Source organism: Canis lupus, chromosome 20 (assembly GCF_048164855.1).
Source record: "Canis lupus baileyi chromosome 20, mCanLup2.hap1, whole genome shotgun sequence".
NCBI classification, from domain to species: Eukaryota; Metazoa; Chordata; class Mammalia; order Carnivora; family Canidae; genus Canis; species Canis lupus.
The window spans coordinates 27,449,910-27,475,594 of NC_132857.1; the positions used below are offsets into that span (position 1 = coordinate 27,449,910).

The 25,685-nt window shown below is 43.2% G+C and overlaps 1 long non-coding RNA gene across 1 annotated transcript in view; it reads right to left on the reverse strand.

Moving 5' to 3' along the window:
• LOC140611796 (uncharacterized) overlaps window positions 1-25,685 on the reverse strand; it is a 62,781-nt gene that overhangs the window by 31,445 nt on the left and 5,651 nt on the right. The window contains exon 2 of the long non-coding RNA XR_012013023.1: window positions 297-522. This is a non-coding gene — a long non-coding RNA (uncharacterized lncRNA). The remainder of the gene's footprint in view (window positions 1-296; window positions 523-25,685) is intronic.

Genomic DNA, 25,685 nt, shown 5'->3' on the forward strand with positions numbered 1-25,685 from the left:
TGACACTTGGTATATTAGTCAGTGTTCTCCAGAAAAAGAGTCAAGAGCATGGGCGGGGGTGGGGGGAGTGGATAAAGAGATTTATTATAAGGAAGTGGTCCATTGAAGGAAGTGATTATGGAGACTGGTACGTCCCAAGATCTGAAGTCAGCTAGAGAGCCAGAAGAGTTGATGGTACAGCTCTGGTCCAAATGCCAACAGGCTCAAGACCCAGAAAGAGCCAATATTTCAGTTTGAGACCAGAGGCAGAAAAGATCTGATGACCCAGCTTTTTGTGTCAGGCAGAAAGCATTTACCTTTTTGTATATTCAGGTCTTCAATTGATTGGATGAGGCCCACCCGTCTTGAGGAGGGCAAGCTGCTTCAGTCTGTGGATTGAAATGGTAGCATCAGCTCCCTCACAGACACTGGTACCCAAATGTCTGGGCACCCATGGCTGATACAAAATCCACCATCACTCTTGGTTCCAGGCTGTATCTGCTTCTGTGCACTGGAGGCAGGGTACAAGGAAAGCAGCCACTTCTGGGAGAAAGACAGAGTTTGTGCAACATCTCTAGCATTACAGTGCTGTGCTGATTTCCACCTGTGGGCTTTTACTAGCAGGCTTCCCCCAGACATAAATCCCCTCCTTCCTCCCTGTGGCTCCCTCTACTCCTAGTGATGCTGAAAGCCCAGCAAAATGTGTGTCCCTTCTGTCTGAATCCCCCTCCCCAGAAAAGGGGGCAGGCCGGGCTGATGCAGCATTGTCTTTACCCAAAACTGTGGGTTAACTGAAGCCCATGAGCCAGCATCCAATTGCATCCTGACGGAAGAGGAAGGGGGTGCAACACAGAGACGAAAAGCTGTATGCCAGGCTGGGGGTGGGAGGGCAGGAGAAAAGAGCCCAAGAGTAGGCCTGGCATCCACTCAGGCCTTCCTCACTCCACAGCACACACCCCTTGGGATAAGATGCATTGAAGACAACTTTGCCTCCTTCACCATCTGGTCAACACCAACTAGCTGAGGCATGGAGACACCATCTCTCAGCTGCATCAGCATGTGACCCAAGCCTGGCCACACCAGCACTGCCAAAGAAGACAAAAGAGGTCTGTTTGCAGGAAGGGCCAGGGTAATGGTTAGCTCTACTGCTGATAGCACCGTTCTCTGCAAAACGCATAATGCACCATAAGCACTGCTCAGAAGCAGATAAAAATAGTTTTGGATCAAAGAGGTAGTTTCCTTATTTTGTCTCCAGGGACAGATCAGAGGGCTGGACTGCATGTGGGCAAATCAGTTTTTGCTCTTGGCAGGAGTTCCAATGCTTTCCCCCCACAAGCATAGAAAACTTTGCCAATGTTGGTATCTGAAGCTGACATAATAGGCTGGAGCTGCGTTTTATCTTTTGTTGACCCACTCTGAGCCTTCAAAGTCTCTGCTATTGTTCTGTAGACAGACAGGCTAAGCTCAGACATCTACAGCAATAGCAGAGAAGCCCATTGGGCCAGTCAGCCCCGGGCAGGTGGGTAATGACAATAATGACCGCCACTGCAGACATCTGCCTGCAGCTCTGCATCCCCATTCAGCAGGGAGGAACCTGAAGCTCCAAGAGGCCACATCATTTCGTCAAGAACCAGTACTTGACACAAAGTCCAGCTACACGCAAAACCTGAGGTCTTTCAGGCCTGCAGATGTGGAATCAAAAAGGCTGGGCTTGACTCCTCAGTAAAACCAAGCTCTTAATCCCTCTGAGTCTTAGTTCTTTCATCTGTAAAATGGAAGTGCAAACTGCCAGAGCTGTTGGTGACTCAAAGGAAATCATGCAAAATGGCTTTGTAATCTGCAAATCAATGTATAGATACTGGTTGTCATGTTGCTGTTCTTATAATTGAGCACTTCACACACACAGGGTACTGCTGCTCATCAGGCTTCTTACTAAGGAATTGAGGGGCAGGAAGGCCAAGGCCTTGTTCACACACCAGGAGGAGGTGAAGCCACCACTGGAACCCCACAGCTCGCTCCAGAGTGAGCACAATATAACCTAAACACGGAGATGGTTATCTCAGATTATTTCCCTATGCTGAGACTGTCAGAGGTCTTCCTCTCCCTTCAAATCCTCTGGAAGGTCTATTCTCTAGTACAATTCTCAGTCTAGGGAAAAGAAGATCTGATAAAGAAGTCACACCAAGTTGTCGCTGCTGATAATGGCTAGTGGCATGTAACCCACACCAGGTGTTTGCATCCAAATCGAAGCCTGGAGGGGCATGTTTACTTCAAAGAGCTTGATGGACAAGACTGACTGGCAGACAGAGTCATCAACCCCCTCCGTGGCCTTCACACTGCAAGTAAGGGCCTGGAGGAGGGTTGCCTCTCAGCCCAGGCTGCCAGTCCAGGGGTTGGCTGGGTTACCTGGGCACTCACCTGGGCTCACTTCAGAGCGAGTCCAGGCCTTGCACACATCTGGGAATGTGAGCGGGGCCTGAATGGGCAGGTCCCCCTTAGAGGCAGAGCTCCCGCAGGGCCACCTCCTAGCCCCACTCAGCTCTGGTCTAGTGCCTGGGAGAGAACCCCATTCCTTCCTGTAAATTGGCACTGCTGCCTGCCTCCTGACTGCAGTGGAGGTTAGGTAAATGCATGTACGTGAATAATGGCTGCAGAACAAACAATCCCAGGTGTTCATTGCTCCCATCGTCCCGTCCTCCCCCCTACCCCCCCGCCCCGCACAATCAGTGAGCTCCCTCTGGGAGCACCCATCCCTCCTGCTTCCTACAGGTTTTGGTGCTCACAGTGCCCTCCCTGCCATGCTCAGTGGGTGCTAGACTTCGGCCCAGGAATAGCACCAGAGGGCCTGCCTGCTTGGGCTGGAACGGGGTGGGCTGTCCAGAGGCTTATACCCCCAGCTGGCAAGGCCACAGACCAGGACCAGCTGAACCCAACTGAGCAGACTCTCCTTGCAGGATTTAACCAGAGACTCAGAGAATGTGCCTTTTGGCAGGGGAGGAGCTGGAGCACTGATTAGCCATCCTGAACCATCTTCTGGACCATTCTGAGGACAGCCATGTGTGAATAGGAGAGGGAAGGAGAGAAAAAGGAGCAAGCAGAGCAGCAGAGAGGAGCAGAGACACTCTTAGCTTGGGTACCACAGCCCAATACCACAGACTGGGCGGCTTAAGCATCCATTATACAGTTCTGGAGGCCGATGCCCAAGCTGTGGGCTTTCAGCCAGAGCTCTCTTCCTGATGTGTAGACTTTTCCCAATCTGTTGTCTCCCTCTCCTTGTCTTCACATTTTACGGGGTTGGGATAAGTGTGAAGGGAGAAAGAGAGAGAGAGAGAGAGAGAGAGAGAGAGAGAGAGAGAACAAACAAGCTTTCTGGTGAGGAACACTCAGCGCTGAGGCCATCCTTTCCAGATTAAATGTTTGGGTCCTCCCAAAACTCAGATGTTGAAACCCCAATGTGACTATTTTGGAATAGGATTTTGACAGAAGTAATTAGGGTTAAAAGGAGACACACTGGTAGGGCCCTCATGATGAGATTAGTGCCCTGATAAGAAGACACCAGAGGCCTTGCACCTGTTCCTCTGCCCCTCTGTCCCTCACCCACGCCTGATTCACCTCCCCCCCTCCTTTCCCCTTGCCCAGTTTTATCTAGTTGGGAGGAGATGAAAATCCAGTTCTGCCAGCTTGCTTATCTTTGGAGAACCTTCTCTCTGAATCTCCACTTCTACCTCTTTCTTCCCTTCCACATGAAACAAGGGAAGGAAAACCACTTTAGTATCCTTCCAAGACAGAGGGTAGCGGGACCCAGATGAGGTCCCCAAGGAGTAGCTGAGATAAGGGAGAGAAAGATGAGGCCAGGTCAGAGCCCAGCACACTAACACCCCAGACTGTGCAGAGCAGGAGGACAGCTGAGAAGGGGCAGCCAAAGAGAGGGAAGGAGAACCAGCAGGTGTCCAGAAGCCAAGAGAAGAAAGCATTCCAAGAACAGGGGAGGAGCCAAACTGCCAAGCATAGAGAAGTAGAGAGGGGCACAGAGAAGTTCAGTGGCCAACTTGGAGGTCATTGGTGGCCGTGACTGGTTTGGTTTCGAAAAAGTGGTGAGAAGAACGACAATTTCACTGGGATGGTGCCTATCGGGGATGTATGAAAGAAGAAACACTGGGGAAGTCATGGAAAATGAGACTTCAGGGAGGCTGGGTGGCCTCTTAGGGCCACATGTGCCAAGTGGAAGGACCTGTAGCCTTGTCCTGGAGGAGACAATGGCAGAGGTGGCCATTCCAAGTTGGCTGGATCTACGGTAACAATCCTTGTTTACACATAATGTCTCATCAAATATTTGGAAGTCACAAATACTAATCAGGTCTGTCTTATTAGTTTGTTTTTGTGAAAATACCTTTATTGGGGTTTTTCCCTGATTACAAAAACAAGAGACAAAGAAAAAAAAATGCAAGCATGCTTGCAAAAAAAAAATCAACTGATTTAGAAAAAGCATAAACTCCCCTCTCAGTCCCTCCTTCTAAAATTAACTACTGCTTGGTGTAGGTCCTTCTAGACTGTTTTTTTCTACAACTTTATTTTTCTAACATAAATGAAATATTCTGGACTTCTTTATCATATGGAATCATGTAATATGTGGTCAGTTGTGACTGGCTTTTTTGCTAAGCATATTTTCAGGTTCACTCATGTATCAGTACTTAACCTCTTATTATGACAGAAAAATATTCCTTTGTGTAATAGGCTACATTTTCTTTATTTATCAGTTGATGGACAAATGAGTTGTTTCTATCTTTTGGCCATTATGAATAATGTAAGTACAAACATTCATGTGCATGGTTTTGTATGATAACATGTTATCATTTCTCTTAGACACATAGCTAGGAGTGGAATTGCTGGGTCATATGGCAACTATGTTTAATCATCTGAAGAACTGCCAGATTTTGTTCCAAAGTGACTGCACCATTTTATACCAGCAGCGTACGCAGGTTCCTATTTCTCCACATCCTTGTCAGCATTTATTATCTGGCCTTTTATTCTGGCCATCCCAGTGCATGTGAAGTGGCATCTCATTGTGGCTTTGATTTGCATTTCCCTGATGGCTAATGCTGTTAAGCATCTCTTTGTGTGCTCATTGGTCATTTGTATATCTTCCTTGGGGAGCTGTCTGTTCAGATCCTTTGCCCAGTTTTTACTTGGATTATTTGTCATTGTATTATTGAGTTGTAAGAGTTCTTCATGTACTCAGATACAAATCTCTTATCAGATGTATGACTTGCAAATATATTCTCCCATTCTGTAAGTTGTCTTTTCACTTTCTTGATGGTGACTTTAAAGCACAAAAGTATTTAGATTTTGTGAAATCTAACTTATGTGTTTTTTTTTCTTCTGTTGATCATGTTTTTACTAGCATAGCTAAGAATCCTTTGTCAAGTCCTGAAGTGATAGAGTTATGAAGATTTATCTGCATATTTTATTCTAACAGTTTTATGGCTTTAGCTCTTACATTTAGATCTATGATCCATTTTGAGTTATAAAAATGGATTTTTGAGTTTTTACACAAAGTCTGTGGTAAGGGTCCACTTGGTTTTTTGCATGTGCTATTTGTTTTAGCACCGTTTTTTGAACACACAAGTTTCCCCCCATTGAATGGCCTTGGCACCCCGTCAAAAATCAGTTGGCCATAGGTGGATAGGTTTATTTCTGGACTCTCAATCCTGTTTGATTGATCTGTGTGTCTATCCTTCTGCCAGTACCACACTGTCTTCATTACCATTGCTCTGTAGTTAAGTTTTGAAGGTGGGAAGTGTAAGTCCTTGTATTCTGTTCTTCTTTCTCAAAAATTGTTTTAGCTATTTGGTACTCCTTGTAATTACATGTGAATTGTAGAATCAGCCTGTCAATTTCAACAAAGAAAACAGCCAGTATTCTGACAGGAATTGTGTTGAACAATGGAAAAGTATTGGCATCTTAACGGTACTGTCTTCTGATCCATAAACATGAGAAGTTTTTGTTTATTTAGATCTTCTTTCTTTCAGTGTTTTAGTTTTAAGAGTATAAGTTTTATTTATTTATTTTATTAAATTTAATTCAAAATATTTTATTCCTTTTGATGCTATGGTAAATGAAGTTGATGTCATAATTTCATTTTTGGAACGTTTGTTGCAATTGTATAGAAATACAAGTGATCTTTTATTTTGACCTTCTGTTCTAAACCTTGTTAAACTCATTTATTAGTTCTTGTAAAAGTTTATATGTTGGACATCCTAATTTTTTAGAACTCTTTTCAAACCTGGATGCTTTTTTTTCCGTGTCCAGTTACCCTGGATAGAACCTCCAGTATAGCATTGAATAGAAGTGGCAAAAGCAGAGACTTCTTTATCTTATCCATGATCTTAGGGAGAAAGCATCCAATCTTTAAACATTAAATATGATATTAGCTATGGTGTTTTTAAAAATACTCCATTTCAGGTTGAAGAAATTCCATGTTATTCCTAGTTTACTGAGTCTTTTTATGATGAAAGAGTGTTAGATTTTGTCAGATGCTTTCTCTATATCTATTGAAGTGATCATGCTGTTTTTATTTTTTATTCTATTGGTATGGCCTATTGCAGTAATTGATTTTCACATGCTGAACCAACCCTTCCTTCCTGGAATAAATCCCCCTTGACCAAGGTGTATATTCTTCTACATGTTGTTGGATTCAGTTTTCTAGCATTTTGCTGAGGATATTGGCATCCATGTTTATAAGAGATACTGATCTTTAGTTTTCTTATGATGTCGCTGTCTGGTTTTGGTATCAGGGTAATAGTGCCTTCCAAATGAGTTCACACTTGTTTCCTTCTTTTCTACTTTCTGGAAAAGTTTGTGAAGGTTTGGTATTGATTTTTTCAGTGTCTGGTAGAATTCCCTAGTGAGGTCACCTGGACTTTAGCTTTTCTCTGTTGGTAATGTTGTGAACGTGCACTCTTTCATTTCTGATTCTAGTAATTGTCTTCTCTCTTTTCTCCTTGGTTAAGCCAGCTAAAGAATTGTCACTTTTGTTTGTTCAAAGAACCAGCTTTCGGTTTATTCAAATTTCTCTGTTGTTTTTCTATTCTCTATTTCTTAATCTCCATTTTAATCTTTGTTATTTATTTCCTTCTGTTTACTTTGTGTTAGATTACTCTTCTTTTTTCAGTGTCTTAATGTGGAAGATTAGGTTATTGATTTAAAGTCTTTCTTCTTTTTTAACACAGGCATTTACAGCTATAAATTTTCCTCTAAGCACCACTCTTGCTGCAGCTCATAAATTTTGATATGTTGTATCTTCATTTTCATTCATCTCTAGGTATTTTCTAGTTTCCCTTTTGATTGCCTCTTTGATCCACTGGTTTTTCAGAACTGTGTTTCTTTTTTTCCTGATATTGATTGCTAATTTCATCCTATTATAATTAGAGACCATACTTTATATTTTTTTCTATCCTTTTAAATATATTGAAGTTTCTTTATGGCCTATTGCCTATCCTGGAGACTAGAGAAGTTTCATGTGTACTTGAGAAGAATATATATTCTATTGTTGGGTGGAGTGTTTGATAGAGGTCTGTTAGGTCTACTTGGTTTGCAGCACTGTTCAAGTCTTCTGTACCCTTGTAAATCTTGTGTCTTGTTCAACCCACTATTAAAAGTGTCCAACTGTTATTATTGAATTTCTCTTTTCATTTCTGTCACTTTTTGCCGCCTACATTTTGTTTCTCTTTTGTTAGATTCATGTGTTTATAATTTTATACCATCCTAATGAATTATCCCTTTTATCACCATAAAATGTCCCTTTCTGTCTCTAGTAAATTTTTTGTTGTTGTACAGTCTATTTTGTCTGATATCAGTATGGCCATTCCAGCTTTCTTATGGTCAGTGTTTGCATAATATATCTCTTTCTATCCTTTAACTTTCAGTCTATTTGCATCCTTAAATCTAAAATGTGTCTCCTGTAGATAGCATATGATTGATCATGGTTTTTATCCATCTAAAAATCTCTGCATTTTGATTGGGTTGTTTAATACACTGACATTTAATGTTATTATTGATATACCTGGATTGACATCTACTATTTTACTTTTTGTTTTCTATATGTCTCATGTATTTTTTGTTCCTCTGTTCCTCTTTTACTGCTTTCTTTTGTATTAAAGAGCATCTTCTGATGTAACATTTAACTTCTTTGGTTTTCTTTTTTTTTCACTTTTTCTCTTTTAGTAGGGTTTAGTAGGGTTTACTACGTGTATTTTAAGTTATCAAAATTTTAAGTTTAATTCCAATGATACATAGAACTGATACACCTATGTAGCTCTATTCTCTTTCCCTCTTTCTCTGGCATTATTGTCATATATATTACATCTATTAATGTTATAGCCCCAACAATACATTGTTATAATTATTACTTTACTATCTGTAGTCATTTCCTTAGCCCAGTGTGGCTTTCCTTCCACCCACTTCCTTTGTGCTGTTCTTGGCAATCTATATTTTTCTATACGTTACACACTCTACATTATAAACATATTATTTTATACAATTGCTTTTTAAATCAGTTAAGAAAGGAAAAGAGAAAAACATGCATTTATACTGTCTTTTAGAGTTATGCAATTGCCATTTTTTTTCTTTCTCATGCATATCTGTCTCTTATCTCTTTCCTTTGCCCTTGCTCTGACTTTTCTCCTTTGGTCCCTTATCAGACGTCTTCAGACCTTGTGACATTCAAGACTAAGAGTATTTGAGCACTTTAACCCCCAAGTGTGGCAACTGCCCTGTTGGGGGAGCCCTACAAAAGCAAGAGGACACCTGGGTGGCTCAGCCATCTGGCTCCTGCCTTCAGCCCAGGGCAAGATTCTGGAGTCCTGGGATCAAGTTCCACATTGGGCCCCCTGCATGGAGCCTGCTTCTCCCTCTGACTGTGTCACTGTCTCTCTCTCTCTGTCTCTGTCTCTGTCTCTCTCTCTCTCATGAATAAATAAATGAAATCTTAAAAAAAAAAAAGAAAGAGCAAGAGGAACAGCAAAGGCCCTGGTGAGCTCTATGTCTTTGGGGCCTGCCTGAAGGTAATCACAGAAAAAGTGCATCATAGTTGAGCCCACATGTATTCTAGGACCTGATGAAGCATGCCACATCGGGATAGCCTGGCCATGGGCACTGAGGGGGCACTTGGCGGGATGAGCACTGGAAGTTATGCTAGATGTTGGCAAATTAAACTCCAATTTTAAAAAAAGAAAAAAGGATCAAGTTGGGAGGGGCCTCTGCGAGGAGCCAGCTAAATCCTGGCAGTGAAAGCCTCCGGGACAGGAAAGCCCAGTCCCGGAGAGGCAGGAATTTTAAAAATCTGCACCAGATTCTTCCCGGATGGAAAGGCACTTAGCAGGGAACTTGGGCAGGATCCCAGGAGGGGCAGTGGAGCCTCCAGGTTCCCGGGGTCACTAATAGAGGAGGTGCGTCCGGGGCAGGGGGGGGGGGGGGGGCTGGGGAGAGCACCCCACACCCGCAGGCAAGCTTGATAAAGGGCTGGAGCACGCGCCAGGCAGGGCCTCGGGAGCAGCTCAGGCAGCGGCTCTAGGTGGAGGGAGCAGATTCCAGCAGCACAGGCCCCAGAGCCCAGGGCGCCCAGCAGCCACAGCCCAGGATCCGGCGCTCCCCCCGGGACAGGCAGAAGCGGGGAGGGCACAGGACAGCGAGGACCCTCCTGCAGCTGGGCGCACCCCCCAAGCTGTGCAGATCAGCACCCCCCCCCCACCCCCCGCCGCCGCCCCCGGGAGCATCCAGGCCTGTGCAGACTGGGAGCTGTGGTAGTTACTGCGGCAGCTGACTCCAGGGCTGGAGACCTGGCCACCGCCAGTGTAGTGTTCCTCCTGATGTCATCCTGTGCCTGGGATGGAGTGGGGCCACTAGGGAACAGGGACCTCACAGGATAAACAGCTCCCACTGAGCTGTGCACCTGGCAGTGGGTGGGGCAGCTCCCCCAGGTAAAAAAAAAAAAAAAAAAAAAAAAAAAAAGGATAGCCTGGCCAGGAAGATATCACATCATTCCCATTTTGCAGATGAGAAAGGTTAAATGACAGTGCCAGGGTCAGATTAGTCCCAGGACCAGGGAAGGAGTGCATATTTTATCGGAATTAAGGAACATTCTTTGAATGAAGGCAAGGTCAATTCCAGCAGTTACCCCGAGAAATCTGCCTCTGTTTCTCTGATAGAATACAATAATCAGGAGGGGAAATGTATGTTGATGTTGCTATTTTAAATTACAACTACCTTTACTTTCCCATAAAATAATAAAACAACTACCTTTACCTTCCCATGAAATAATAAAACACTTGTCTAAAGGGGGAAAAATTGAATCATATCCATGTTCCATCAAGCTGAGCAGCATCACCTCAGAATACAAATGATTCTGTTACTTTTCTTTTTTTATTCTTATTTAAAAAAAAAAAATTGGAGCTCAATTTGCCAACATATGGCATAACACTCAGTGCTCATCCCGTCAAGTGCTCCCCTCAGTGCCCGTCACCCAGTCACCCCAACTCTCCACCCACCTCCCTTTCCACCACCCCTTGTTCGTTTCCCAGAGTTAGGAGTCTCTCATGTTCTGTCACCCTCACTGTTACTTTTAAATAGTTTTTAAAGACTTTTGTTCTCATTATAAAAATAATACAAGCGTTAGAATGGAAGTAATATATAATTCTCAGAGGAAATTTGAAAATGCAGAAAAGTATAAAGAAAATATAAATCACACAAAATTCTTCCATTCAAAAACAACTAGTATTAATATTGTGGGGTTTTTTTTTTCAAGTCTTCTGTGTATGTATTTTGTGTAAGGTCCTCCTTTTTTCATGTAACATTCCATGACCTTTATCCATGTCGTTAACAATTCCTTACACTCAGGAATGTAATAGCTGCCTGATTTTTCATCATGCAATGACACCTCGTGTTTTTGAGCACTTCAGCAACCTCATTGTACAGAAATTCACTTTAACACAATTATGGGGCCATCTTCCTGGTACCAGTGGGGTGATAGGACAGTGACAAGGAGGAAAGGGAGAGGCAGGCGATGGGATAAGATGTGATATGTGCCCCAGAAAAAGTTGACGGCCCCAAAGGAGTGGACTTAGCATTTTGGGAGAGATGGAGCAAGCAAGGTTACAACTCAAAATCAAGAAGAAAAAGCAAACCCAGAAGGAAAGATAAAATGTCCCAGTCCACTGCCAATGCCATTATGAGGGCTCTCAGACATAGGACTCAGGTCTGGGCAGAGTAAAATCCCAAACAGTCCCAAAGAACCATCTGCTCTGAGCTGGGCTGTGGGGAAAGAGAAGAGGGAAGGCGAAGCAGCAACCACCAGCTTTGCCAAAGGGATTCAGAGTGGAAACTGGCAAGGAGGGGTAGGAGAGACGTGGACAAGTGTGAGCAGCTGGGAGAGTAGTGAGTGGTGCTCAAGTCCTCCCCAAGGACATCTAGCCCCTCCTCATCCCTCCAAAGGCATGTTTAAGGAGAATCACAAGATGGAAGTGGCAATGAAGGAAGATTGGTTAAGCAGCTGTGTGCACGACTGATAAGAAGAGAATGCTGGAAATGGAGACCACATAGGAGTGGACTGGTTTGGGCCTTCCCATGTCCACTCCTCTCCTCCAGGTGGTAGGACCCTAGTGTTTTTTGGGGAGCCCATTCCTCACTATATCAGCCTTGATGGGACAGCAACTAAAGAGTCCACCCTCCCCCAGATGGGAAAGGAGCTTGAAATACTGGCTCTGGGACATGAATCAGTGCAGAGCCCAGTGTAGGCTGGTAGTCACTCATCCTGCCAGGTACCCCAGAAAGAGACTGTCCTGGGACTCCTGCTCCTGTCCTAGTCAATTCAAACCATCATCATCTCTGGTGGCTGCTGCAAAGTCCTTGAAAACTTTTCCTTGAGTTCGCCACACAGTTCCTGTAACTTTGCTCAAAAAATTCTGCCCAGTGCTCCAGACCCACAAAAGAATGAGTGTCACAGTGCCACAAGCATATCTACACTCCAGGCCCAGGGGATGCCCTGTCATCTTATCCAGATGAGCTGCTGGAATTCACCAAGGTCATGAGCTGGCTGGGGGTGGTACTCCAAGAACTCTGGTCTGTCTGCCCCAGAACTGGGTGGATTTTCCTGACCATGGCTCAGACCTTTTGTATGCTTAGCAGCCAACTGCCCAAAGGTCTGAAACCTCTGAGGCACTGAGCCCAGGGCAGCCCATCCACAGGACCCAGACCTTGCCAGGGAAGAACAGAACCCAATCGTCAGAGATGCCAGAATCCCAGCACCACCTCAGGGAGCTCTCATTTAGAATCACACCAGGAAGTCCTTCTGTAATGGTGTGTGTGGACACAGCACATAAAATTGCAGCTTGGTTCCTCTTCCTGAAAATTTGCCCATTTCAAACAGTTATCAGAATAAACTGGAGGAGGTTTCAGTTATGGGAGGGGCTTGAACACCAGGGCCACTGTCTCAGAACTGATGTGCATTCTCCCTGTTCTAAGTGAGAGGATTCAGGGCAATCGGGGAGGTGGGCATGTGTGTGTGTGAGTGTATCTGAGTGTCCACTGAGGCTGTAAACCTGTAGGTGTGGTTGCAGGACTCCAGGTGGGAGAAGGCAGGGCAGGGGCAGAGGGGGGTGGCCACAGACCTGAGTTCTGCTGGTTGGCAGTGCTCCCTGGCACAGACTCTAGTGGATGGAGGGAAGCTATACTAAAACCCCTTCTACCTGGATGGAACTCTGGAATGTTGAGGTGAACTTGGCCACGGAAGGCTGAGAGGCAGGCAGATGGGATGTGGGATAGAGTTGCCTGGGTTTTAAGGGGGAGAAGTGGAAGCACTGTGAGGTCCCTATCTAGTAGTCTAGTCCAGTCCCCAGGCCTGAGCACACAGACCCTACCCCTGCCTTTTTTAAATATAGGGACCCACCACACTTTGATAATAAATATCTGCTGCCCAACCCCAAACAGATTCCTATGAATGTTTGTGCCCTTCCCTCATGTGAACAGTGCCTTTCCTCCCTGGCAGCGTGGACATCTTGGAGATAAGAATGTGCCATGAGAGCTCATTCAGAGCCCCTTTGGGGAGCCAGGACCCACTGCAGAACAGGCAGGAGAACGGGCCCTGGGCTAGGGAGAAAGCAAGACTCGTACCATGTATGTCACCCTTTCTGCTGGGCCCTTGCCCCTTCTTGGCTTCCCCTCCAGCTGGTGTGACCTAGGGAGCTTTGTGAGATCAGATGTGTCCCTCCCCCACAGGTGTCCAGGCAGCATTGGAATTAACTGGCCCAAAGGACCACTCTCTACCGAAGCCAGCACCAGACACCTCTAAATGCATAGCTAGCCTCTGCACAAGGGCCGAACCAACTTCTCCTCAGACTATTTTAGGACCCTGCAGACACAAAGGTAAGACCACAGGCTGGACTCCCCAAGACCCATCAACCTAGGTGCAAACACACAAGGGAACTGTTTTCTCCTGAGTAGGTGTGGGCAGTATGATGGTGAGGGAATGCTCCTTTCTCCCTGGGGTCATCTCTGCCAGATAGCCCTTCGCCAAGACAGTAGCTACAGGAAGAGAATAGCCCTGCCAGCAGCAATGAGGCAGAGCATCCCACATAGACAAATAGAAATATCTGCAGAATCGGATTGGGGTTCACTCGGATGTAAATGTCAATGGAGATCACCCACTCTGTTTTCAAGGAAGCCCAGCAATCTGTCATGTGCATGGTGTGTGATTGCAAGAGACATCTCTTTCCGACTTCTAGCACCACATCATTAATCTCCCATAGCTGCTGGAGACTAGGGAGCATGTCTGTGGACAGTGTGATCATCCAGCCGCTGGCCTTCTTAACCACATCCGTCCCCAGATAGTCATCACACCCAGAATGAGGAACTGGGAGGTCTGGGGCAGCCACATGAGGAGGAAATGGGATGTACAAGTCAGGAAGGCATCTGACATCTCAAGGTCAGTTCAACTGAAAACTCATCACAACTATGCAGAGGCTGACAGATCGTTCTGTGTGAAACTATGTGTGCTTTCCAGCTGAGGGGCCTCCTCCACAGAGCCTCATCCTATAGGGACTGAAGGAGGGAAGCAAACAGAGGAAGAGACAAAGAAAGAGGCAACCCAGCCAAGACTGAGGAGGCTTTGTTGACTCTTAAAAACATCACTTTTCTGTAATACACAGCAATTCGGAGCTGGAAGGAAACTCAGAGATAGTTGGCTTCAATAATTTGTTCTGTTTTCTCGAAACTGAGACCAAAGGACAATGACTTTACTGGTTCACAAAGTGACGGCCCTGGGAAGGAAATCCATATCCCTTGCCAGTATTTTCTCAGACAGAACTCTGATTCTCCACCCAGGAGCGGGTGCAATATTCAGTAAGCATCATTTCATCATTTGTATGCAAGACCCTATGCGAGGTGCCCTGACAGATCACAGAAGACAAATAATCACACAAATCATTATTTAGTATGAATTGTGCCAACTGCATGTGAGGCTAACACTCATAATCAGGGACCTGACTCAGTCCAGGACACAGAGACAGGGAAAACTTTCCTAAGGAGACGACATTTAACTTGAGACTGGAAAGGTTAGCCCAACAAAAGGTGGGCAGAGAGTTTCCAGAAAGAGAGTGTCTTCCTATCCTCTCCCTCTCTCTTGTCTTCTCTTCCTCCTTCTCTAATGGCTTGCTCCAAACCAGCTGACCACATTTCTGGCCAAGTACAGCCATTACAAGTGCCCCGTGCCCAAGCTTCACACAGTCACCTGTGTTCCTCTCACCCAGCATTTCAGATCCTGCCCTGCCTCTAGGAGCCCAGCCTCCTCCAAACACATCACTGTGTGAGTTGTGGGTTCTGCTGCTGTAGAGCTTCAGACCCCACCCTATACCAGTCACAGGGCTGGACCACCACACACTTGCAGTAGTGCATCAACGAATGAATGAATTGAATAATGCACCCATAAGGTGTGGCAAGATACAACTTGAGGGCAACTCTGAGATTCCTACTCTCCAGTCTCCATCTGGCCCAGTGGATGTGCTCTTGAGGCCTGGGAGGGGTCCAGACCCTTCTCCACATGAGAAAGAGCCATTTTAGACCTGTCCCCTCAAGATGCTTTTCCATTCAGTGGTCCAAAAATTGCCTCATTGAAACTGCCTCCTCCTGTTTGCTAATCCCTTAAAGCTTTGTGAAGTTCTTTATTTCCATTCCTTCCTTTCATCACAGCCTCATGAGAAAGCAAATGACTTCAAGCCCCTGGTGTCCCCTCTGGGGTGGTAGTGGAGAGTGATCAGGACAGGAAGAGATTTAATTAGAATGACCTCTGAGGGCCTTCCCCTCTAATATTCCAGCACTCCCAGACAATCAAGACAATCAAGAATTCCAGACTTCAGGAAAACATGACCCTAAGCAAGGACAGTGACTTGCCCTAGACCCTCTGGCTCACCTGTGGCAGGGTTAGGGTTCTGGCTGTGGTCTCCGGTCTGGAACCACAATCTCACCTTCCCAGCAACTTTTCAGGAAGTATGTCAGAGCTCTGCCTGCATCAGCTTCAGTTTCTTCATGCCAAGTCACAGGGAGACCTCTGTTTGGGAACTCAAAAAAACAGGTGCTCCAAAGCACTGCATCCAACCAGCAGACCTGCAGCCTTAATTCCCGGGCCTGTTACATCTGAACCTACTAGGACAGGCTCTGAGCATAAGGGAAATAGCCATCTTGTTCAGAGCCGGTCTGCTCCTTCCACTACCCCCACACTTCCCAGGAGTCAGGGCTGCAGAATGATCAATAGATAAATATCTCAGTTACCAAGATACCCTGTCAGGGTGCCTGACAATCTGTGACCTCTTGGCTCACCCAAGTGAACCTGAGTTCACTCAGATTAGTTCATAGATCAGTGTGAACCAGTCACTTGAATTGGTGACCTACACATGTGAAGTGGTGCTAGTGAACTGGAATTTAAAAGGACTTCCCTGAAGTGTTTCTGGGGAAATCACAAGAATGGTCCCTTGCCAATTATGATATCAATGCCCCAGGAAAGTCTGTTAGAGGAACTTCAGTTTTCTGTGTTGCACAATCTCCAGCAAAGGATCCCAGGGAACTTCTTGGAGGGAAACAAAGAGTATCGCAATGCTGCAGCCCCAGAGTGGGGCACAGTGCAGCCTTCTCAGGGACCTGGAACAAGGCCCCCACCATACCAGAGGCCCAGCATCCACCCAGCTATGCAGGCTTTGTGTGCAACAGCGACATCATGTGGTAGCTACAGAAACAATAGTGTTCTGGTTGGATTCTTCAGCTATTTCTCTCCCCTGGTGCCTGGAAGCAGGCGCAGCTCCAGGTTCATAAATAGTTCAGGGAGTTTCTGCCCTTCCTACCAGTGAAGGCTGGTGAACACTCTAGTAGTTCCTTAACAGGAAACCATATATCCCTAAGTCAACCAAGCTGGTAAGGGAGGGTCATTCCACTTTTACATGCATCTGTCTTGTTTGATGATCATTAACATTCCCACACTGTATGAATTTTGCATTTAAAGATGTTTAGGAGTAAACAATTTCACCCAAATCACATACCCCAAATAAATGGCAATGCTGGGATCTAAACCAGGCTTTTGTGACTAGCAGGGTCCATATTCCTGCACTTCCCAAAGTCCCTCTCTACCCACACCAGAAGCCAGAAACCACAAAGCATCTCAGGGTGCATTGCTTCCAGGTACTATCTCCCTTTGGGTTTAGCCTGGTTAAAACTTCCCTGGAAACTCAGCCTTATACACAACTTCTCCAGTCACATTTGGTTCACATGTGGCCTGAGCCCCTTGGATCAAAGACCGTATGTGCCACATGACATGGTTCTTTTTCCAGTCTCCCCTTTTTTGCTTAGCTGGTGCAAGAAACATGTCTAAGCAATCAACATAACTTTTGAAAATCAATTTGTATTCTTTCAGCCTGAGTGTCATTAACAACTTCTGCTAATACAGCAGTAATGAACATCTGGAAACCCAGCAGCTGTTGGGAGAATGAGGTATAAAAAACACTAAGATGACAGCTTGTTTTCCATAAGCTACATTAACTCTGGGCAAATAGGAGAGGCAATGGGCAAAATGGAAACTGGAGAGAGAGGAAGGGAAGGGCAAGGAATGAGCATGTACTCCCAGGAACAGATTCACTGTTCAAAGGCACTCACTCCTTGAGCACTGGTGGCCTGCCTTCTCTGAGCCAGACTTTCTGGAGGTAAGGAACCTGTGCTCCCAGGGATTCCCCTGGTCATTTGGAGGCCAACAGTTCAGTTTATGGAGTCTCCATGCAGTTGAGCACCAGGTGCTCAGAGAAATTCCAGCAAGAAGGAAAGCTGGCTGAGCAGGCTTAGAAGGCTTTCTAGGCAGCAGACATTTAGACCTGGCCTTGAAGCCTGAGTAAGGGTTTGTGAAGTGAGCAAAGGAAGTACACACTCCTGGTGTGAGGACAGGGAGTCCTGAGGAGATCCTGGGGATGCCGGGTGTGGTCAGAGCAATATCACTGGAGTAGTAGAGATGGAGGTCCATCCACAGAAGGACTGGGAGGCCCTTAAGGGGTGTGTGGTAGGTCCTAAAAGTAGAGAGTGACATCTGTATTGTTAAAGCCACATGAAAGGTGGGACTAGTGACCATCCCCATGGGTGGTCATGGGATCCACCTTCATGGCTTTCCTTATCCAGCACCATAAGCACCCAGCAAGATTTAGCAAGCACCAGGGTAGAAGAGGTCTACCTTTATGGGATCCACAGGGAGCAGAATCAACCAACCAATGTGATACATAGCCTGGCAAGGTACTATTTCAGATGGAGTGGCCTTAAGTGGTTTCTCAGAAAAGATTGGAGTGAGCAGGTGTTTGAGGGCATGAAAGCATGAGCCAAGGGACTTTGCAGAGAGCAGGTGCTTCCAGAGGAGGAACCATCAAGGATAAAGCCTTGATGTGCTCTGGAAGAATCCTAAAGCCAGGGAAGGTTGGAGGGAAGTTGGTGAGAGAAGAGATGCCAGAGTAAGGGAGCCCACTTGGGCCCACCGGCCACAGCTCAACCCCTGAGGACCACCTGACTCCACTGGGGAGAGCAGAGCTTGGCTATCTCCAGGCCTTTCAGGAGTTACTCCCTGAGGTGTTGGGCGGCTCCTCCTTCCATGAGACTCAGCATGCCTACTCCTCATGACTGCTTAGACATCTGGGAGAGGTGGTAGCCCACAGTGGAGGACTGGAAGGGGCAGCATTCCTCTGGGGTTTCACTCTCTTTTGGTGAGATCTCTCCTTGTTCTGTGGCCCAAGCCTGGGAGTCATCTTTCAATGTTTCATAGATTTAATCTAAAATGCATCAGCAGGCCCTTGGCATACACCCAGTCCCATGCTGAACAGTGTCATTGGAAGACTCTCCCAACATTTTTATAACATATCTTTCCTTCACCAAAAAGATAAGTCTCAATTCCAAAAAATCAGATAATTCGGGAAATGCACATGCGCACGCGCACGCACACACACACACACACACACCACAAAAATCACACTGGAGAAAATGTTCATAATCCTACTTCACAGTTGATAGTTCAGTGTTTTCCTATGTGTACAGATGGGCAGAAATACATACTTATGGTGTTTGCTTCTGTGTTTGCTTTAATCTACAGAAGCTGGTTTTTCTGCTCATCAAAGTAGCATCACTTTTTTGTAGTGCAGAACAGCAGGACATGAAGGCCTAGCTGACATTTTGGGGACCCTTTGGAATCTCTGGTTTGCAGGCTGATGATGGATTGATTGGCACCCAGGCTTTGGTGAGAAGGTGGAAGAGACACCTACCTCTGCTTCCTGAGATGTGAAATGAGGGTGACATTTTTGGCCTCTGAACTACATTACCCTGAGGAAAGGCCCATCTCTTCTAGTGACCTGGACTCAGTACCAGCAGTGAGGACTCAGAGGTTCAACCTGCACATCATCTCAGAAACCACCTAGTCCCGTAGTGGAACTTTGGGAAGCAGTGGCTGAACATGAGAGAGTGAGCTCAAAGAACTACCCCTTGTCAGGGAGGCACCAGCAGATGGGTCTTCCCAGCAGGGAAGTCTCCATGCAATGAGTCAGCAGAAAGCATGAGGTGGGGATCTCTGTAGCAGCAGCGAAAGAGGGAGGAGACACAAGGTCTCTTTCACCTAGTGTCTAGACACAGTGCAAGTTTGGATTGCTTTGACTACTATAGTTTTGTAGTAAGCTTGGAAATCAGGAAGTAGGAGACCTCCCACTTTGTTTTTCTTTTTCAATGTTTTTGGTGGTTTTTTTTGTTTGTTTTTTGTTTTTGTTTTGTTTTGTTTTAGCTACTGGCAATTACATATGAATTTGAGGATTGATTTTTCCATTTGTGCAAAAAAAGGTTATTAGAAATTTGATAGGGATTGCACTTAATCTGTAGATGACTTTGGGGAGCATTGCTGTCTTAGCAATATTGTCTTCCAATCCATGGATATGGGATAGCTTTCCATTTAATTAGACCCTTTCAAATTTCTTTAAGCAATGTTTTAGAGTTTCACTGTACAATTGTACAAGTCTTTCTACCACCTTCTTTGAATTTATTCCTAGGTATTTTATTCTTTTGGACGCTATCATAAATGGAACTGTTATCTTAATTTCTTTTCAAATTATTCACTGCTGGTATGTAAAATCACAACTGATTTATGTGTGTTATCTTGTACCCTGTAACTTTGCAAATTTAGTAGGTCTCATAGTTATTTTGTAGATTCTTTGGTATTTTCTATAAATAGAATTATGTCATCTGCAAATAGAGATACATTCTCTTCTTTTCCAGTTTGGATGCCTTTTATTTCTTTGTCCTGTCTGGATACTCTGGCTAGGACTTTCAGTACAATGTTGAATAGAATTGGCAAAAGCAAACATTCTTGTCCTGTTCCTAATCTCAGAGGAAAAGCTTTCAGTCTTTCATCATTGGGTATGATGTTGACTGTGAGTTTTTCATAAATGCCTTTTATCATATGAAGGAATTTCCCTTCTATTCCTACTTTGCTGAGTATTTTTATCATGAAAGGATGCTGGATTTTTTTCAAGTGCTTTTTTTGCATCTGTTGAGATATATGTGGGGTTTTTTTCCCTTTCATTCTATTAATGTGGTATATTACATTGACTGATTTTCCTATGTTGAGTCACCATTGCATTTCTTGGATAAATCCCATTTGGTCCGATAGATAATCCTTTTAACGTACTGTTGCATTTGGTCTGCGAGTATTTTGACAGGAAAAATTCATAAGGCCTATAAGTCTATAGTTTTCTTGTGGTGTTTTTGTATAACGTTGGTATCAGGCCTTATAGAATGTGTTAGGAAGTTACTAAGTATTGAAGTGTGTCCCACTGAAATTCACATATTGAAGCCTTAACCCCCAGTGTAACTGCATTTGGAAGTAGGGCCCTTAAAAATGTAACTAAGGTTAAATGAGGTCATAAGGATGGGGTCCTGATCAATGGGACTGGTCTCCTTATAAGAAGAGGAGAAGACACCAGACAGAGGAAAGTCCATGTGAGGACACAAGAAGGCACCTGTTTGCAAGCCAGGAAGGGAAGTCTCACCAGAAACCACGCCTGCTGGTGTCTTGATCTTAGACTTCTAGCTTCTAGAACTGTGACAAAATAATTATTTAAGTCACCCTATCTGTAGCACCCTGTTATGGCAGCTGGAGCTGATTAATATAGAAGTATTTTCTACTCTTCTATTTCTTAAGAGTTTGAGTAGAAGTGGTGTTAATTAACACACACACACACACACACACACACTTAGTAGAATTCACCTTGAAGCCATTTGATCATGGACTTCTCTTTGTTGAGAAGTTTTTGATTACTGATTCAAGGGGAGGAGGGTGGGGGTGGGGGTGAATAGGTGACGGGCACTGAGGGGGACACTTGACGGGATGAGCATGGGGTGTTATTCTGTATGTTGGTAAATTGAACACCAATAAAAAATTAATTTATTAAAAAAATCTCTTTACTCATTATGTCTGCAGAGATTTCCTATTTCATCTATAGTCAGTTTTGACAACTTGTGTTTCTAAAAATGAGTCTATTTCATTTAGATTACCTAATTTGTTGCGGTACAATTATTCATAATATTCTCTTATAGTCCTTTTAGTTTCCATATGGTTGGTATAATGTCCACACTTACGTTTCTGATTTAGTTATTTGTCTTCTCTCTTTTTTCTTAGCCAGTCTCTTTAAAGGTCTACCAAATTTCTTGACCTTTTCAATAAGCCAGCCTTTGCTTTGATTTTCTCTATTGTTTTTCTACCCTCTTCTTCAATTATTTGCACTCTAATTTTTATCATTCCTTTACTTTGGGTTAGTTTGCTTTTATTTTGGTAGTTACTTGTGGCACAAAGCTAAGTTGGTGATTTGAGAACTTTCTTGTTCTTTAATATGTATTTACAGCTCTAAATTTCCCTCTGAGCACTGCTTTGACTGTATCCTATAAGCATTAGTGTATTATGCTTCTGTTTTCATTCATCTCAAAGTGTTTTATAATTTCTTTAGTGAGGAATGCCTGGGTGGCTCCGTGGTTGAGCATCTGCCCTTGGCTCAGGGCATGATCCCAGGATCCTGGGATCAAGTACCACATCAGGCTCCACACAGGGAGCCTGCTTCTCATTCTACCTATCTCTGTCTCTGTGTGTGTGTGTGTGTGTGTGTGTGTGTCTCATAAATAAATAAATAAAATCTTTAAAATATATATATGTAATTTCTCTAGTGATACTTTCTTTGACACATTGGTTATTTAAGGAGGTGTTGTTTAATTTCCATGAACGTCCTTATTTTCCAGTTTTCCTTCTGTTATCAACTTTTAGCTTCACTCCATAGATGATACTCCTATGATGTCAATCTTTTAAAATTCATTGATAATTAATTGTTTTATGGCCCAAATATGGTTTATCCTGGAGATAGTTTCTTTGGTTTTTTTATTTTTTTGCATATTTGTTTATTGGAGTTCAATTTGCCAACATATAGTATAGCACCCAGTGCTCATCCTATCAAGTGCCCCCCTCAGTGCCCATCACCCCGTCACCCCATCCCCCCACCCACCTCCCCTTCCACTACCCCTTGTTCATTTCCCAGAGTTAGGAGTCCTGGAGAGAGTTTCAAAGGCACTAGAGAAGAATGTGTATTCTGTTCTTGGGTAGAGCATCTTTATATGTATGTTAGATCTGGTTGGTGTATGATATTGTTCAAGTTCTTTATTTCCTTATTGATCTGTCTAGATGTTCTATCATTGAAAGTTGGATATTGAAGTCTCCCATTATTATAGAACTATCTGTTTTTCTCTTCAATTTTTGTCAATATTTACTTCATATATCTGGGGCTCTGTTTTTGGTATGTACAAGTTTATAATTTTTCTGTCTAATGTTCTTCTTCGTCTCTTTGTAATAATTTTTCTGCTTAAAATCTATTATGTCTGATACTAGTATAGCCACTCCCGCTTTCTTTTCCTTTCCTTTCCTTTCCTTTCCTTTCCTTTCCTTTCCTTTCCTTTCCTTTCCTTTCCACCTATTTTTCTTTGGGTTTCAAGTGAGTCTATTATAAGCAGGATACAACTGGATTCTGTGGATGGGGGAGGGGGGATGGGGTGTGTGTTAATCTATTCTGCCAATCCTGTCTTTTAATTGATTAGTTTAATCCATTTACATTTAAAGTTATTACTGATAGTGAAGAACTTATTCTGCCATTTTACCATTTTTATGTCTTACACAATTTTTTCTCAATTTCGCCTTCTTTGGTGTTTGATTTTTTTCTAGTGTAATTACTTGACTCTATTTTTTTTGCATATTTTTAATTTATCTTATTAGTGGTTAGTATGGAGATTAAGATTAATTAGAATATTATTCTAAATTTAAAACACTAGTTTTAATTGATACCAACTTAGTTTCAACGACATACATTAATTCCAATCCTATCCCACTCCATCACCCTTTTGTGTTAATATTGTCATAAGTACATCTTTATACATTGTGTGCTCATTAAGATAGATTTATAACTATCATTTTATGCATTTGTCTTTTAAACCATATAAGAAGCAAAAAAGGAGTTATAATAAAAATGCAACAATATTAACTTTTGTATTTACATATATAGTTACATTTACTAAAGATCTATATCTCTTCATATAGCTTTGAGTTACCTTCTAGTGTCCTTTCATTTCAACTTAAAGTACTCTCTTCAGCATTTCTTGAGGGCAGACCTACTAACAACATACTCTTTCTCTTGTTTACCTAAGAATGTCTTAACTTTTTCATTTTTGAACACCAGGCACCAGACATAGAATTCTTGGATACAGGGTTTTTTCCCTCTCAGTTCTTTAAATATATCATCCCACTGCTTTCTAGCCACCATGGTTTCTGATAAGAAGCTAGCCATTAATCTTATTAACTATCCTTTGTACCTGACAAGTTGCTTCTGCCTTGCTACTTTTTTCTTTGCCTTTAACTTTTGACAGATTGATTATAATGTGTCTCAATGTGGCTCTCTTTAAGTTTCTTCTGCTTGAATTTTCTTAAATTTTTTGGATGTGCAGATTTATGTAACCGTCCTCAAATCTGAGTAATTTTCAGCCATTATTTCTTCAAATATCTTTTCTGCTCCTTTCTCTCACTTCCATGCTTGCTTTCACTCTCACATTTGCTTTCTTCTTCTGGGATTTCCATAATGTGCATATTGACCTATTTTGTGATGTCTTATTGGTTCCTTAGGCTCTATTCATTTTTCTTCTTTTATCTCGCACTGGGTAATTTCAATTGCTCTATCTTCAGGATCACTGATACTTTCTTCTGTGGAAACTCTCTATTGAAATATTTATTCTAGCAATTGTACTTCTCAGCTCCAGAGTTTCTATTTGGTTCCTGTTTATAATTTCTGTCTCTTTATTTATAGTCCATAATTGTTCATACATTATTCTTCTCATCCTCTTAGTTCTTTGACCATGGTTTTCTTCAACTCTTTCACTATATATGAGAGAGTAAATCTAAAGTTTTTGTCTAGTAAACTCAATGTCTGGGCTCTCATAGGGATAGTTTCTATCATTTTTCTGCTGAGACATAGACATTTTGAATATTGTAGTATAATAAATCTGGAAATAGGATTCTTCTACATCCACAGGGATTGCTATTTTGGTTTGCTGAAGGCTACAGTCATCTATTTGTTTAGTGACATTTCTAAACTATTTTTATAAAATCTATATTCTTTGTTCTGTGTGATCATTGAAGCCTTTGTTCTGTTCTAATGGTCAGATAGTGACATGATAGAGATTTCCATGAATGCCTGAATCCAGTAAGAAAACAAACAAACAAAAAAGATGTTCTATCTTTTTAAATTCTTTCAGTGGATGCTACCCAGGATGTCGCGTGAGCCATAGGGGTTGAAACAATGGCCAGCATTTATGTTGGCACCTCAGTTACTTATCAAGACAGAACAAAACACACAACCTCATTTTTGGAGGGCAAGGTTTATTGCCCTCCTTAGCAAGCACACTAGGAAGGTAGGCCATTTTCTCCATGGCTGCATGCCTTGATGCTAGGGAATGAGGAATGGTAGCTGCTACACAAATACCAAAATTTACCAGCCCCTTTCTTCATCATGCACTCCCCCGGATTCAATAAGGTTTTGTCTAGATTCCAGAGTTCCAAAATAGTTGATTCTGACAATTCATGCCAGCTCAATGGTTGGTGTGTTTGGTGTTTTTTTTGTTGTTGTTTGTTTGTTTGTTTGTTTGTTTTAGATTTAGTTATTTATTTGAAAGAGAGAAAATACATGGGGAGAGGGAGGAAGAGAGAATCCTAAACAGACTCCACTCTGAGTGCAGAGCCTAACATGGAGCTCAATCCCATGACCATGAGATCACAACCTAAACCAAAACCAAGAATTGGACACTTAACTGACTACACAACCCAGACACCTTGCCCAATGGTTGTTTTGCTGGAAGGATCAATTCCTGGAACTTTCCATTCTGACATCCTCTATGACATGTAACTGATTGTTTATCTACCATTTTGTGAATCACTTCCCTATTTTTCCATGGATATTACCATATTGTGTTATTTCTCTCTCTTTTGGTGTAAGTTTTGATCATTTATATTCACTTGGGAAATCTATTGAGTTGTATTAAGCAATTTCTTAACTCCATTTCAATCTCCTCCACATCTGAAATACTTCCCCCTTCCTAATCTCTTCTGCTTTAGGTTCCTCCTTCTTCTCCACCATGAAGATGCAATGCTTTCTTTGGCATGATCAGATTAAACATACAATAAAAGGTTTTCCTTTCTAATTATAGTTCAATTTCCAAAATTTCACAGATTCCTTTTTATTAACTAGACTAAATCCAGATTTATCCCTGAGCTGATCACACTCCATTCACTTGCATCCCAGGAGAATTTCCTGAGTATTTGAGTAAAGGAGCTTCTGTGGTGAGGGACTGTGGACTTCACATTAATCCAGGCTGTGCCCACAGGGAGCCATCCTGCCTGCAATGCCATCCATCATGTATATCCTGGTGAAACACACAGGGACAATCAGGACCAGCCAGCAATTTATATCTTTTGTTGAGGGTTTCCCAAACAACCAGTTCTGGCACATATTTATGGCTCAGGGGTTTTAATTCATTAATTTCTGTTCCTATCTATTAATTCCTTTTTCCAGCTTTTTTTAAAG